Source organism: Natator depressus, chromosome 1 (genome assembly GCF_965152275.1).
Source record: "Natator depressus isolate rNatDep1 chromosome 1, rNatDep2.hap1, whole genome shotgun sequence".
NCBI classification, from domain to species: Eukaryota; Metazoa; Chordata; order Testudines; family Cheloniidae; genus Natator; species Natator depressus.
In genome coordinates this window covers 175845612-175858462 of record NC_134234.1, presented here as the reverse complement: position 1 = coordinate 175858462, position 12851 = coordinate 175845612, and the positions used below count along the sequence as shown (strand labels likewise).

The 12851-nt window shown below is 41.2% G+C and overlaps 1 protein-coding gene across 11 annotated transcripts in view; it reads right to left on the bottom strand.

The window, feature by feature from the left end:
- ROBO2 (roundabout guidance receptor 2) overlaps positions 1–12851 on the bottom strand; it is a 1509143-nt gene that overhangs the window by 199462 nt on the left and 1296830 nt on the right. The gene's annotated exons all lie outside the window — the stretch shown is intronic.

The following is a 12851-nucleotide window of genomic DNA, read 5'->3' as shown; positions in this document are numbered from 1 at the left end:
TAAAATGTTCAGATACCATGGCGATGAACACAGTATAATAACCAAATAGGCAGAGATTAGATTATTAGATTTGATGGAATTTGACACAATGTACATTCATCCCAGCACAGTATTTACCTGCACTTCAAAATGTGTTGTAGTCTCTATATTTAGAATGAGAAAATACAATGGTCCATGTAACTAACACAGAAGATAATTGTGATGGGATTTCTCTGAGACCAGAGAGAACTGGAATTCTTCTTCTTTAGATTGATTGTATGGTTTCAAATAAGGTAAACTGAATTAAACTCTCCACAGGGGTGGACGTCAGTGATTCTACACCTTCCTCTCTGAGAGATTCCAGATGTTGGGGTTGAGCACTTTTTCTTCCTCCTTGACAGTTTTCAAATACAGGCTAGAGGGTTTGGTCTCGCTCCCTCTCCTGCTCAATTTGCACGTTAGGCTGTTGGGGGAGAATGGAAGGTTTTATGAATTGCAGTGGCACCAGTACGCAGGTGGCACTCAATTCTACATCAGGCTTTTATTAAAATCATTTTTTTCTGTTTTGTGCTCTCTCAGTGCCTAAGCACGGCATAAACTGGTTGGAACTGACCCAAAGGAGTGATGCTGTTGTCAGAACAACTGGGAACTTTGTGCTGTTCTTTTCCTATATGGTTCATAGCCACTGTGGCCCATTAGAGCCTTCACTGGTTTTGCATATATGTAATATCAGAGGTGACCCAGTATTGCCTTTTTTTCCATCGATAGCTAACCAAGAGACTGCCACATTTCCTCCCAAATGCAGACTTTATTATCTATGCTCAACACACTCCCATTAACTATACATTCTGTGTTCCATTCACATTATTAGAAAAACTTTTGTAGCCCCTCAATGGTCTTGGCCTCTATTATTTAAGAGATGATCCTTCCTTTTCATCCTACCATGATAGTTGAGATCTGCGGGGTTATTTTAGCCTAGAATTCAGCAATAAGGAATTTTCATTTAAGGGCCCATGCCTTTTGAATTCATGCTTCATAGTCTGATAAGGCTTAAATCTGGCAAGTTGTAGATTACAACAGAGGGTTTTCCTTTATTCATAGTTAGGAACATTTTATTATTATTATTGTTATTATTCCAGTTAGTTGGCTGTCTAAGGTCAATCTCATTTTTATGAAGGGCATGGCTGTTTGTGAGCTCGTTTTGATCTCTTTTGTTCAATGTCTAGCTGGCTTTTTGTTATAATTACTGTACAAGACAGTAAATAACTAAAACAAATAAAACACACAAGGGTCTCATATTTCTCTTGACCCAACAGGCTGTGGTATCAGCCAAGCATTTGTTTTATTGCTGGTCACAGCATTTACTACCAGTATGAGAAAGAATGCTCCACTCATTCAGAACAACAAATAATATTATACTTCAGATACTGAAACATATTTCACGTTCTTTTTTAATTAACCATCTGAGCACTGCTATCCAGTCAAGATGGATCCCTCCATCATACCATTTTAAAACAGGCAGGTGTCTTTGTTAGCCTCTTTCATAATAAATATATTGCCACTATTTATAGCCTGTCTTCAGATCCCAGTAACAATGATAAATCCATTAAACTTCACTTTCATTGTTCCTGATGTTTCAAAAAATCCTAGGTGGGATTACAACCTGATAACAGAGTCTGGTGTACATTGTACCTTATTTAGGAATGAACTGGAGAAGAATAAAGTTGACTGAGGGCTTCTAGTATCAAATACTTTTATTAAAAAACTCAGAATAATAGCGAGTAAATCCGTGTGTTCACATCAATATAATAATGACATTATACACCTATTAATAAATATAGATCTGCTGATGGGGTTTTGGCTGACAGGACATCATAAAATGAATGATATTCTTCTTAAACAATATAATTAACTCTTAATGAACCTTTTCCTTTCCCCAGTAAATTCAATTTTGTCTAATCCTTGGGTTTATGGTAATGTTGAGCTCATTAAAATGTTACTTAAAACTCATTAAAATGCACACTGAGAGGTAACAGCTTCATTACGGTAATATGTTATAAAAGAAAAAAGAATGCTTTATTATCATTTAATTGTTTCCAAAACTGAATACATTTGCATAGTGATAAGGTTCACGGGATATTTTCAGTGGTACTCAATAATTAAGAAGCTCAGTAATTAAAAATGCATTTTCTAAAAATAAGTTTATGTTATTGCCTATTCCCGGTTGTTTTTTCAATTAGAAAAAGTGGACATATCAATATAGTTCATACAATTGGTGGAACAGATACAACAACATTTCAGCAACTGGTACTAAAAAGATTTTCGTACTTTTGGTCCTTGATAAATTTTTTTTCCCAGCATTTTCTATTGAAAAAATTGCTTTCAATATGCCTTTTTCTGTTGTTTAAAGATAAAATGTAGGCTTTATAATGAAGTTATAATACTCTCCAATCTTGTATTTATTCTTTCAAAACCAGGATATCAGATTTTAGGCACATCACTGGGCTTTCAACTTTGGAAGCCTGGTTTCCACGTCTAATTTAAAAGTTACAAATGGAAAGGAATTTTGTGGTCTCAGTCTTTATGTGGGGACAAAAATCACAATAATTTTGATACCATTTATAATCACCATATGTGCAGACTATACAACAGCCCCTTATCTTTACAGCATCCATACACTGAGGTTGGGGTCAGCTGGGGTCCAATTCAGGTTTCAGGGCAAATCAGGTTATCCATGAGACTGCTCTAAATTGTATCTAGCCTGAACAGCCTTCAAGGGGCTGGGTCAAACGCTACGGCAGTTGCAGCACAACAGAATTCTAGCCATACCTCTTTACCTTGGAAAAAATCCATGAGGGTTACACCAATTCTATATCACACAGGATTCTTCCTACTCTAGGGATCTCCCCAGCTACGTAGCATGCCATCTTTCTGATTGCTTTTCACGGCCAGAGCAGCAGAAAGTTCCCAGTGGCAGGAACAGGGATCTGCCCCAGTATACAGAAGTTTGAACAGAGTGCATCTGTATTACCGGGATGGTTTTTACTTCTAGGTGCATGATGTATAGGTTTAAATGAAAATATCAGCCTCATCAGACTTGTCTATATAATTCCAATCTGAATACATTGTTCTGTTGGTTTTAGGAATTAATCTGGATAGGTCACAGATCCAGACCTCTCTCCGACATATTGTTTGGGAGCAGCAAATATCAAAAATATAATAACGATGAAGCCAATATTTGTGGGCTAAAGATAATGCTACACAGCCCCTTACATAAGCTCCAGACTAAGCAAAATATAACTCTCGTGCTCAGTGTTTGCCATGTGAGTATTGGCTGGAAGGTGATGTAATACTAATTGAGACTTAACACTTGCATTTACACACCTAAACAAGGTTTCCAGAAAAGATGCTGACACATACATGGCCTTCTAGGACATGTGGCCTGGACCCTGCACTGCAATTAAAAACCCACAGCAGGCCCATGCCAGCTGACTCTGGCTCAGACTGCAGCACTGTTTAATTGCAGTGTAGACTTCCGGGCTCAGGCTGGAGGCTGGTCTATAGGACCCAGCTGAATGGGAAGGTCCCAGAGCTCAGGCTGCAGCCTGAGCCTGGAAGTTTACAGTGCAATTAAACCAGCCTCACAGCCTGAGCCCTGCAAGCCTGAGTCAGCTGGCATGGGCCAGCCACAGGTGTCTAACTGCAGCGTAGCCATATCCTGAGATGGGGAAAGAAAGAGACTGAGAGCTGAGAGTCACACAAAGAGTTTTCTACCATGACAGCTGTTCAGGCCCCTTGTAATTTTAGTTTACTCCCAGACAAGTGATGTTTTCAGTAGTATTCAACTAAGGACAGTCATTTCTGTATAAATCCTTTACATTGTGATTTTTTGTCTGAATTTCTGTAAACTGTTTATATGTGTGTGTACACTACAGTACAACCCCAGAGTTTTGAACTGACCAGTCAACCACACACCTCATTTGGAACTGGAAGTACACAATTAGGCAGCAGCAGAGACAAAACAAACAAACAAACAAACAAGCCCACCCAAAAGCAATACAGTACAGTACTCTGTTAAACATAAACTACTAAACAGTAAAGTTTCAAAGCTGTATTAAGTCAATGTTCAGTGGTAAACTTTCGAAAGAACAGCCACAAATGTTTCAGAGTTATGAACATTTCAGAGTTACAAACAGCTATTCCCTGACCAGCTAACAGTCCCAGTCTCCTTGACCAACCACTCTAATCCTCCCAGCCCCAGCTTCCTTGCCAAGCCAGTTCCAGTTTCTGTGTCCCCCCCCCAACTCCCAGTCTCTTTGTCCAACCAGTGCCCAATCTGCCCCCTAGTTTCCAGTCATAATTAGTCTCCCCCTACCTCCAGTCCCAATTTCAAAAGACACTTTGTCCCAATCTACTCTTTTCCCTTCCCCCCATCCAGCTTTGGTACCTTCTGCATTTGAATCAGGCAGTTTCTTCCTCTGCACTGCCTGGGTGCCAGCACGGGGAATCACGGAGAGCATGGCAGACATTGGCTTTTTGTTATCAGTGCCCTGCCGAACCCTGGCCTGGAGCAGCTGGAAACAGCAATTACCGGGGAACTCCAGCTTTACTTCTGTAGCTCTGAGCTGAAGGAGCATACTCAGACACTCTGTGGACATGACACATGCAGCGTTAAGTGGTAGCAAGCAGGGCAACTGCCCAGGGCCCCATGCCTTAGGGGGCCTGGCATGGCGGGGCTCAGGCTTCGCCTTTAGCCTCACACAGTGGGGCCTGGGCTTTTGCCGCAGATGGTGGGGCTCAGTCTTCAGCTTCAGAAACATTGCAGAAATCCAGTATGTAAGCAGGTCAGGTGAAGCAGGGTAGGGGCCCACTCTTTAGTTTCTGCCCTGGGCCTCAGCCAGTCTAATGGCCCTGGGCACATGCACAGTCTAATTAGCTCTAGGAGCTATGAGAGGCTGAAGCAAGTTAAGTGGTGATGGAGTCTTTGGAGAGATTAGCTGTGAAGATCTACCAAGTTTGCATCTGTGAACTGTGATTTTTCAAAGGCTTGTCACTTGGCCTAATTCGAACAGATTTTCATGGGACTGACAAAAGGAACCCTGAATCCAACCCTCCTCCGCCCAGCCAAGTTTCAAGTCATTTAGAGCATTTCAAACAAAGTGGACAGAATTTTTTTTAACCTGGGTAAAAAAAATGTGTTTTGGCTGAAATTATATCTCTCTCAATCTCAGCCTGAGGACAGATCTGGCATGTAAAAGAATGGTTAAAATCTGGCAAAGTTATAAACAACTGCAAACAGGATCTTATAAGAAGACATGTTTGGCAATCTTAATAATTAGCAGTGCTACCCGATCCACTTTTAATTTATCCTGTGAAATTCCTAATTGACACAGACACACTACATGCACAACTGCTGGCATGCCTAATAAGGTTTATCAATCTGCCGGAGGAGGTAGGGGTTGGAGTAAAAGGGGCTAGAATCAGGATATGAGGGAGAGGTGAATTGCGGGAGGAGGAATGTGAATGAAGGGCTGCATATACTCTGCAACCACACTAACAACGTGTCCATCTAAGAACATAAGAATGGCCATACTGGGTCAGACGAATGGTCCATCTAGCCCAGTATCCTGTCTTCTGACAGTGGCCAATGCCAGGTTCTTCAGAGGAAATGAACAGAACAGAGGAGTTATCAAATGATCCATCCCATGTTGTCCAGTCCTAGTTTCTGACAATTGGAAGGTTAGGGACACCTGGAGCATTCCTGACCATCTTGGCTAATAGTCACTGATGGACCTGTCCTCCATGAATTTATCTAATTCTTTTTTGAACCCAGTTATACGTTTGGCTTTCACAACATCCCTTGGCAAGAAGTTCCACAGGCTGACTGTGTGAAGAAATACTTCCCTTTGTTTGTTTTAAACCTCCTGCCTATTAATTTCATTGGGTGACTCTGGGTGCTTGTGTTGTGTGAAAAGGGAAATAACACTTCCCAGCATATAGTGTGTCTGTGTCAATTAGGAATTTCACAGGATAAGTTATAAGTAGGACTTGTAGCATTGCTAATTAAGGTTTGCAGACACATGTTGTTATAAACAACTGAAAACAGGATAATTTTTGCCAGATTTTAACCATACTTTTATATGCCAGATGACTGCCTCAGGCTAGTGCATTTTTTTTTAATTTCAGCTAACACATACTATTTTACCCATATTAAAAATTCACTCTCTCCACACCATTCATGATTTTATAGACCTCTATCATATCCCAGTATCCTCCTAATACCATGTATTGCAGTTTATGAGGGTGCTACTAACTGAGTTAGTCTGTCAGCATGAGCAATACAGACTCAGACCTTCAAGTCTGGGGATGCCAGGTTCAATTGCTGCAGAAGACCCTAATCAGCTTGGTGTAACTGATTGTCCCTCTTTAGTGGCTTGACAAACAGCCACACTGTGTTTGTATGGGTTACACACAATCCCCCTCGCCAGGGAAGATCTTCCTATACATCAGAGTCCCATAGAAATTCAAAACACTGTAACTGTCTGAAGGGTTTGAACTCAAGCCTTCTGAATCTAAAAAGCATAATCATGTACTGACTGAACTAAAGGACCAGACTGGTTAGATCAAAGGCAGTAGCAGACAAACTTTTCAACAAAGTCCAGCCATTAGGGTGACAAAGCCATAATGAGTTAATAGGGGTTCCATAGGAAAAATCATGAAAATAATGGGGTAAAAGCCAAACAAACAGAAATAGCAGAAAAAATGAAACTGATGGGGAAAAAAATGGACCTTTCCTTATAAAAATAAAAGTGTGATTTGTACTTTCTTATACAACAGATATATTTAATTTATAATCACAGGGCGAGATGCATTAGTGGTTAACAGCACTTGTTAGGTATCAAGTCTAAAAACACACCTAGATGAAACAATATTCTTGTAATCTTAGTTAATTACAGTGTCTTATTTGCATCATATTCCATATTAACCATTTATTTTTAAAAAGAAAAAAGAAAAGGAGTACTTGTGGCACCTTAGAGACTAACCAGTTTATTTGAGCATGAGCTTTCGTGAGCTACACCTCACTTCATCGGATGCATAGCATATCGTGGAAACTGCAGAAGACATTATATACACACAGAGACCATGAAACAAAACTTCCTCCCACCCCACTGTCCTGCTGCTAACAGCTTATCTAAAGTGATCATCAAGTGATCATCAAGGAAGGCCATTTCCAGCACAAATCAAGGTTTTCTCACTCTTCCCTCCCCCCACACACACACAGACACAGACACACATACAAACTCACTCTCCTGCTGGTAATAGCCCATCCCTCTTTGAAACCTCTCTTTATAATGCGCATGATAATCAAGGTGGGTCATTTCCAGCACTAATCCAGGTTTTCTCACCCCCCCCCCACACACACCCCCTCCAAAAACCACACACACAAACTCACTCTCCTGCTGGCAATAGCTCATCTTACAATGTGCACAGCAATAATCCAAGTTTAACCAGAACGTCTTGGGGGGGGGGTTTGTAGGAAAAAAACAAGGGGAGATAGGCTACCTTGCATAATGACTTAGCCACTCCCAGTCTCTATTCAAGCCCAAATTCTTTTTACGAATACAGACTAACACGGCTGTTACTCTGAAACCTGTCATTTATTTTTACTAATTCTGGTTACTGAATACTGTATAATCAACTATTGTTTGCACTGTCCCGGAAACACATACATTTCAGACCATATCTTCAGCTGGTGTCAATCATCATTGCTCCATTGAAGTCTTCTCTAACATGCAGTATTTCAATGCCATTGGAAGCTTTTATAAATAAACAAAATACATTTTTTATAAGTTCTAGTAAATTAGTATCAAAATTCTATTATGTCACAGAAATTTACAAAACCCCTCAAAGGGTCAATCCTGTGAGTACTGAGCACTTCCTACAAGATGGTGAGTGTCCTCAACTCACTGAGATTTGAGGACCCTCAGCAAGTTGTAGGACTATGTCCTGAGAAATTACTGTCCAAGATTTCATTTCTGTTTCCCATGCTGGACATCTGACTGATTTGTGCAGCCTTTGCCTTCTATCTGGATGTTCCTTGTTGAGAAATACAGTCATGTGGCTTCCTTCAGTTGCCTTGAGAAGTGGGAAATTGGTCAAAAATATTTAAAAATTAAAAGAGAATAAATGCCAAACAAAGGGGAGAAACAGTCTGCAGAGATGATGAAAGTCACCTGTTCCCAATCTCCCCATCCTCCACCCCCTATCGAGTGTATTGGTAAAAGAAAGCAGTCCAGCCCCCCTGCCCCCCCCCCCCCAAGTCTTTAATTGACTTCATAGGGAGTGTTATCAAGAGGTACTCAAGCAGTGCTAATGGTGCCTGCAGATTCCTCACACATCCCATGGCTGACATACATTGGACCTTAAAAGGGCTAATAGGATAGTGTATTCTCTACTCAGCGTGTCAGCAAGAACCAAAGGCTATCTGGAAAACAATGAGTAATTAGACAGTGCTAGTCTCAGACAGAAGGAAGGTGTGTAATGAACACAAAATTGGTATCCAAATATATACTCTCCAGCTAATTACCCCATTATGACACGTAGGTTACAATACAGAGATATTCCAAAGAGTGTGGCATCAATTAATATAAGGAGTAAATTAGAAAATGTGAATTTTTTAAATTAAAGGTGTGAGGGTTTTTTGTTTGTTTGTTGTTGTTTAAGAGACTATTCCACAACAGGACAGATGTTACCTGATGGGGTTAGGAAAAGTGAGGGAAGAGCCAGGAGAAAGCCCCCAAACCCCATGAATTTAGATTAAAATTACAATGGCATTCTTAAAAAGAACAGGAGTACTTGTGGCACCTTAGAGACTAACAAATTTATTAGCGCATAAGCTTTCATGGGCATTCTTGTGAAGAGTGCAGCAAAACTTGTAAGCCACAGACCTACTGTTTGTATCACTGATTAAGCAAACAAAAACACCAGCATGAGAGTGGCTGCTAACAAAATGGCAACTTTTAACAACAGTTTAATAATAGTTACCACACTGAGGTATCTGAGATGCCACAGTCAGCTGACCTGTAACATCAACTGGGGGGGGAGCATAATTTAAAAGGTTTTGGGGGGGCGGATGTGACCACAGCCGGATTAACGCAGGGGCTGCAGCCCAAGGCCTCAGGCTAAGGGCCCCCCCCCCACAAAAATAGATCCATAATTATACACAATTCAGTGGCCACCAACCCATCGATCGTGATCAACTGGTTGATCCAGGAGCCTCTGCCAGTTGATCATGCTCTCCGGGCCGCTAAAAGTCCAGCGGCACAGCAGGGCTCAGGTAGGCTTCCTGCATGCCATGCCCCATGCTGGCACGTGTCTGCAGCCCCTGGGGGGCTAGGGAGGAGGTGACTCTGTGCACTATCCCCGCAGCTCCCATTGGCCGGGAACCTGGTACCTTTCCCAGGCATGTCCCACTCTGCTGCGCTCAGCCCGACTCCCACGCTGGCAGAAATCTGGAGGGGCACATAACTCTATATACACCCTCCCCCAGCCATGTATCATCTCTGGCCACAATTATTTCCCTCTTAGATTTTTGGTAAATGCTAATGTTTTAATAGTGATACGTGCATGCTGAATTTCTATAATCCTTTTATATTTATCGACTTCAAAGTATGTTACAAACATTGCCTAATGAAACCTTGCATACCCTTATGAAGTCAGTAAGGAAAGCATCACTTCACTCTTTACTGAAATGTAGCTCACTGTGAAGTGGCCCACCATATCTCTAACAACACAAAGCAATACTTCAGGACAGTCTGGAGCAAGAAATGAAGAGGAATATATCCAGTTGACATCGCAGAGGGAATTTCTATAGGCAGAAAGAAAATACATGAGTTGAAACTTAGCTTTGAAATTAGGTCTAACATAAGGGGGTTTCATGGGAATTTTAATAACCATAAGTGACCAGAAGCAAAGTTTTATGTCTCATCTGAAAGATAGCTCCTCTATCAGTAAAATACTCCTAGCATCATGCTCACATATTGATCCAGTGTTGACTCTGAGAGAAGAACGTCGCTGAATCACTAAAACCACTTCTTGCAGTATGTGTGTGTTTCTTAGAGCTTGCTCATTCAAATACTGACCCAGACTGACTATTTTTAGTTTGTGATCTGTGACAAGATCACAGCACATTTAGTATGGCTGCAAGCAGTAGAGGATAACCTGTGGCCTGACACCTCTGAATGTCTACATTTTGTGGCTTTCTGCTAGGTATTTACTAGCACTTTATGAAAAGTATCAAAAGGGAACTGAGACAAGCAGAGGTGGTTGTTTAATTGATTTAGCTTGCCTAACTCTACTTGAGTTTTTACACACTCTTGTCTACTACACGGGCCAGACCTATAACTTCTTATTGACCCAAGTCTTTCAAATAAAAACCTAACCTAACAAAAATGTCATCTCCCATTGGTCTACTTTAGTTGCCCTATGTTCTCAGCTAGTGTAGTGCTAATTTCTACAATGTCCCAGTTAGCTCCTTAGCCAGCTTCTTCCATGCACTCCTTCCTTGTAACCACACAACGCAGCTCCTAGGTGATTAATAAGAATGTGTAAAATTAAAATGGAATTGAGAAGACAGAAAATGAGTGTGTTGGTTTTGCAGTCCAAGAAAATGTAAAGGGGACTTTCAGAGAGGATGGCATGATTGCTAAGAAGGGAAGTGCACTCTTTGCATTGACTTTTACTATAGAAGATAATGGGGATACATCTATCCTGTAAAAGGAAAAGGAGTCCTTGTGGCACCTTAGAGACTAACAAATTTATTTGAGCATAAGCTTTCATGAGCTACAGCTCACTTCATTGGATGCATTCAGTGGAAAATACAGTGGGGAGATTTATATACATAGAGAACATGAAACAATGAGTGTTACCATACACACTGTAACAAGAGTGATCAGGTAAAGTGAGCTATTACCATCAGGGAGAGCGGGGGGAAAAACCTTTTGTAGTGATAATCAAGGTGGGCCATTTCCAGCAGTTGACAAGAAAGTCTGAGGAACAGTGGAGGGTGGAGAATAAACATGGGGAAATAGTTTTACTTTGTGTAATGACCCATCCACTCCCAGTCTCTATTCAAGCCTAAGTTAATTGGATCCAGTTTGCAAATTAATTCCAATTCAGCAGTCTCTCGTTGGAGTCTGTTTTTGAAGTTTTTTTGTTGAAGAATTGCCACTTTTAGGTCTGTAATCGAGTGACCAAACAGATTGAAGTGTTCTCCGACTGGTTTTTGAATGTTATAATGTCTTGACGTCTGATTTGTGTCCATTTATTCTTTTACGTAGAGACTGTCCAGTTTGACCAATGTACATGGCAGAGGGGCATTGCTGGCACATGATGGCACATATCACATTGGTAGATGTGCAGGTGAACGAGCCTCTGATAGTGTGGCTGATGTGATTAGTCCCTATGATGGTGTCCCCTGAATAGATATGTGGTCACAGTTGGCAATGGGCTTTGTTGCAAGGATCGGTTCCTGGGTTAGTGGTTCTGTTGTGTGGTGTGTGGTTGCTGGTGAGTATTTGCTTCAGGTTGGGGGGCTGTCTGTAAGCAAGGACTGGCCTGTCTCCCAAGATCTGTGAAAGTGATGGGTCGTCCTTCAGGATAGGTTGTAGATCCTTGATGATGCATTGGAGAGGTTTTAGTTGGGGGCTGAAGGTGATGGCTAGTGGCGTTCTGTTATTTCCTTTGTTGGGCCTGTCCTGTAGTAGGTAACTTCCGGGTACTCTTCTGGCTCTGTCAATCTGTTTCTTCACTTCAGCAGGTGGGTATTATAGTTGTAAGAAAGCTTGATAGAGATCTTGTAGGTGTTGGTCTCTGTCTGAAGGGTTGGAGCAAATGCGGTTGTATCGTAGAGCTTGGCTGTAGACAATGGATCGTGTGGTGTGGTCTGGATGAAAGCTGGAGGCGTGTAGGTAGGCATAGCGGTCAGTAGGTTTCCGGTATAGGGTGGTGTTTATGTGACCATCGTTTATTAGCACAATAGTATCCAGGAAGTGGATCTCTTGTGTGGACTGGTCCAGGCTGAGGTTGATGGTGGGATGGAAATTGTTGAAATCATAGTGGATACAATTAACTTAGGCTTGAATAAAGACTGGGAGTGGATGGGTCATTACACAAAACTATTTCCCCATGTTTATTCCCCCGCACACACACACCGTTCCTCAGACGTTCTTGTCAAATGCTGGAAATGGCCCACCTTAATTATCACTACAAAAGGTTTTTTCCCCCCGCTCTCCTGATGGTAATAGCTCACTTTACCTGATCACTCTCATTACAGTGTGTATGGTAACACCCGTTTCATGTTCTCTGTGTATATAAATCTCCCCACTGTATTTTCCACTGAATGCATCTGTCACAAATATAAAGGGAAAGCTAACCACCTTTAAATCCTGGAAAGCAGGTTTTAACTGAAAGCAGTTAGAGGTTTTTTTTTCTCTGTTTGGGGGCCAGAGCAGAGACAAATTGGAATTGTCTTTTGTGAGCTGGAGTTTTCTCTACCTAAAGGCAGGGTAAATAAACTCCTGCAGGGAAATTCACAAGTCTTCACAGACCTGAAGTTGATTTTTTTTTCTACCTAAGAGCAACTAGAGGGGTTTTCTGTCTATTTGCCTGGAGACAAAGGTGTTAGTTTTTTTTAAGGATTTTTCTGTAGGCTGACAATAACTATCAGAGAACATAGGAATCCGGTTACAGCACAACCTAACCTATATATATATATACATGTTTTTTGACAAGCCAAGTTTTTGTTTGTTTGTTTGTTTTATTTCTAACTCTTGGGTGTAAAGTTAGTTAAAAACAGAGAGGCAAACATGACA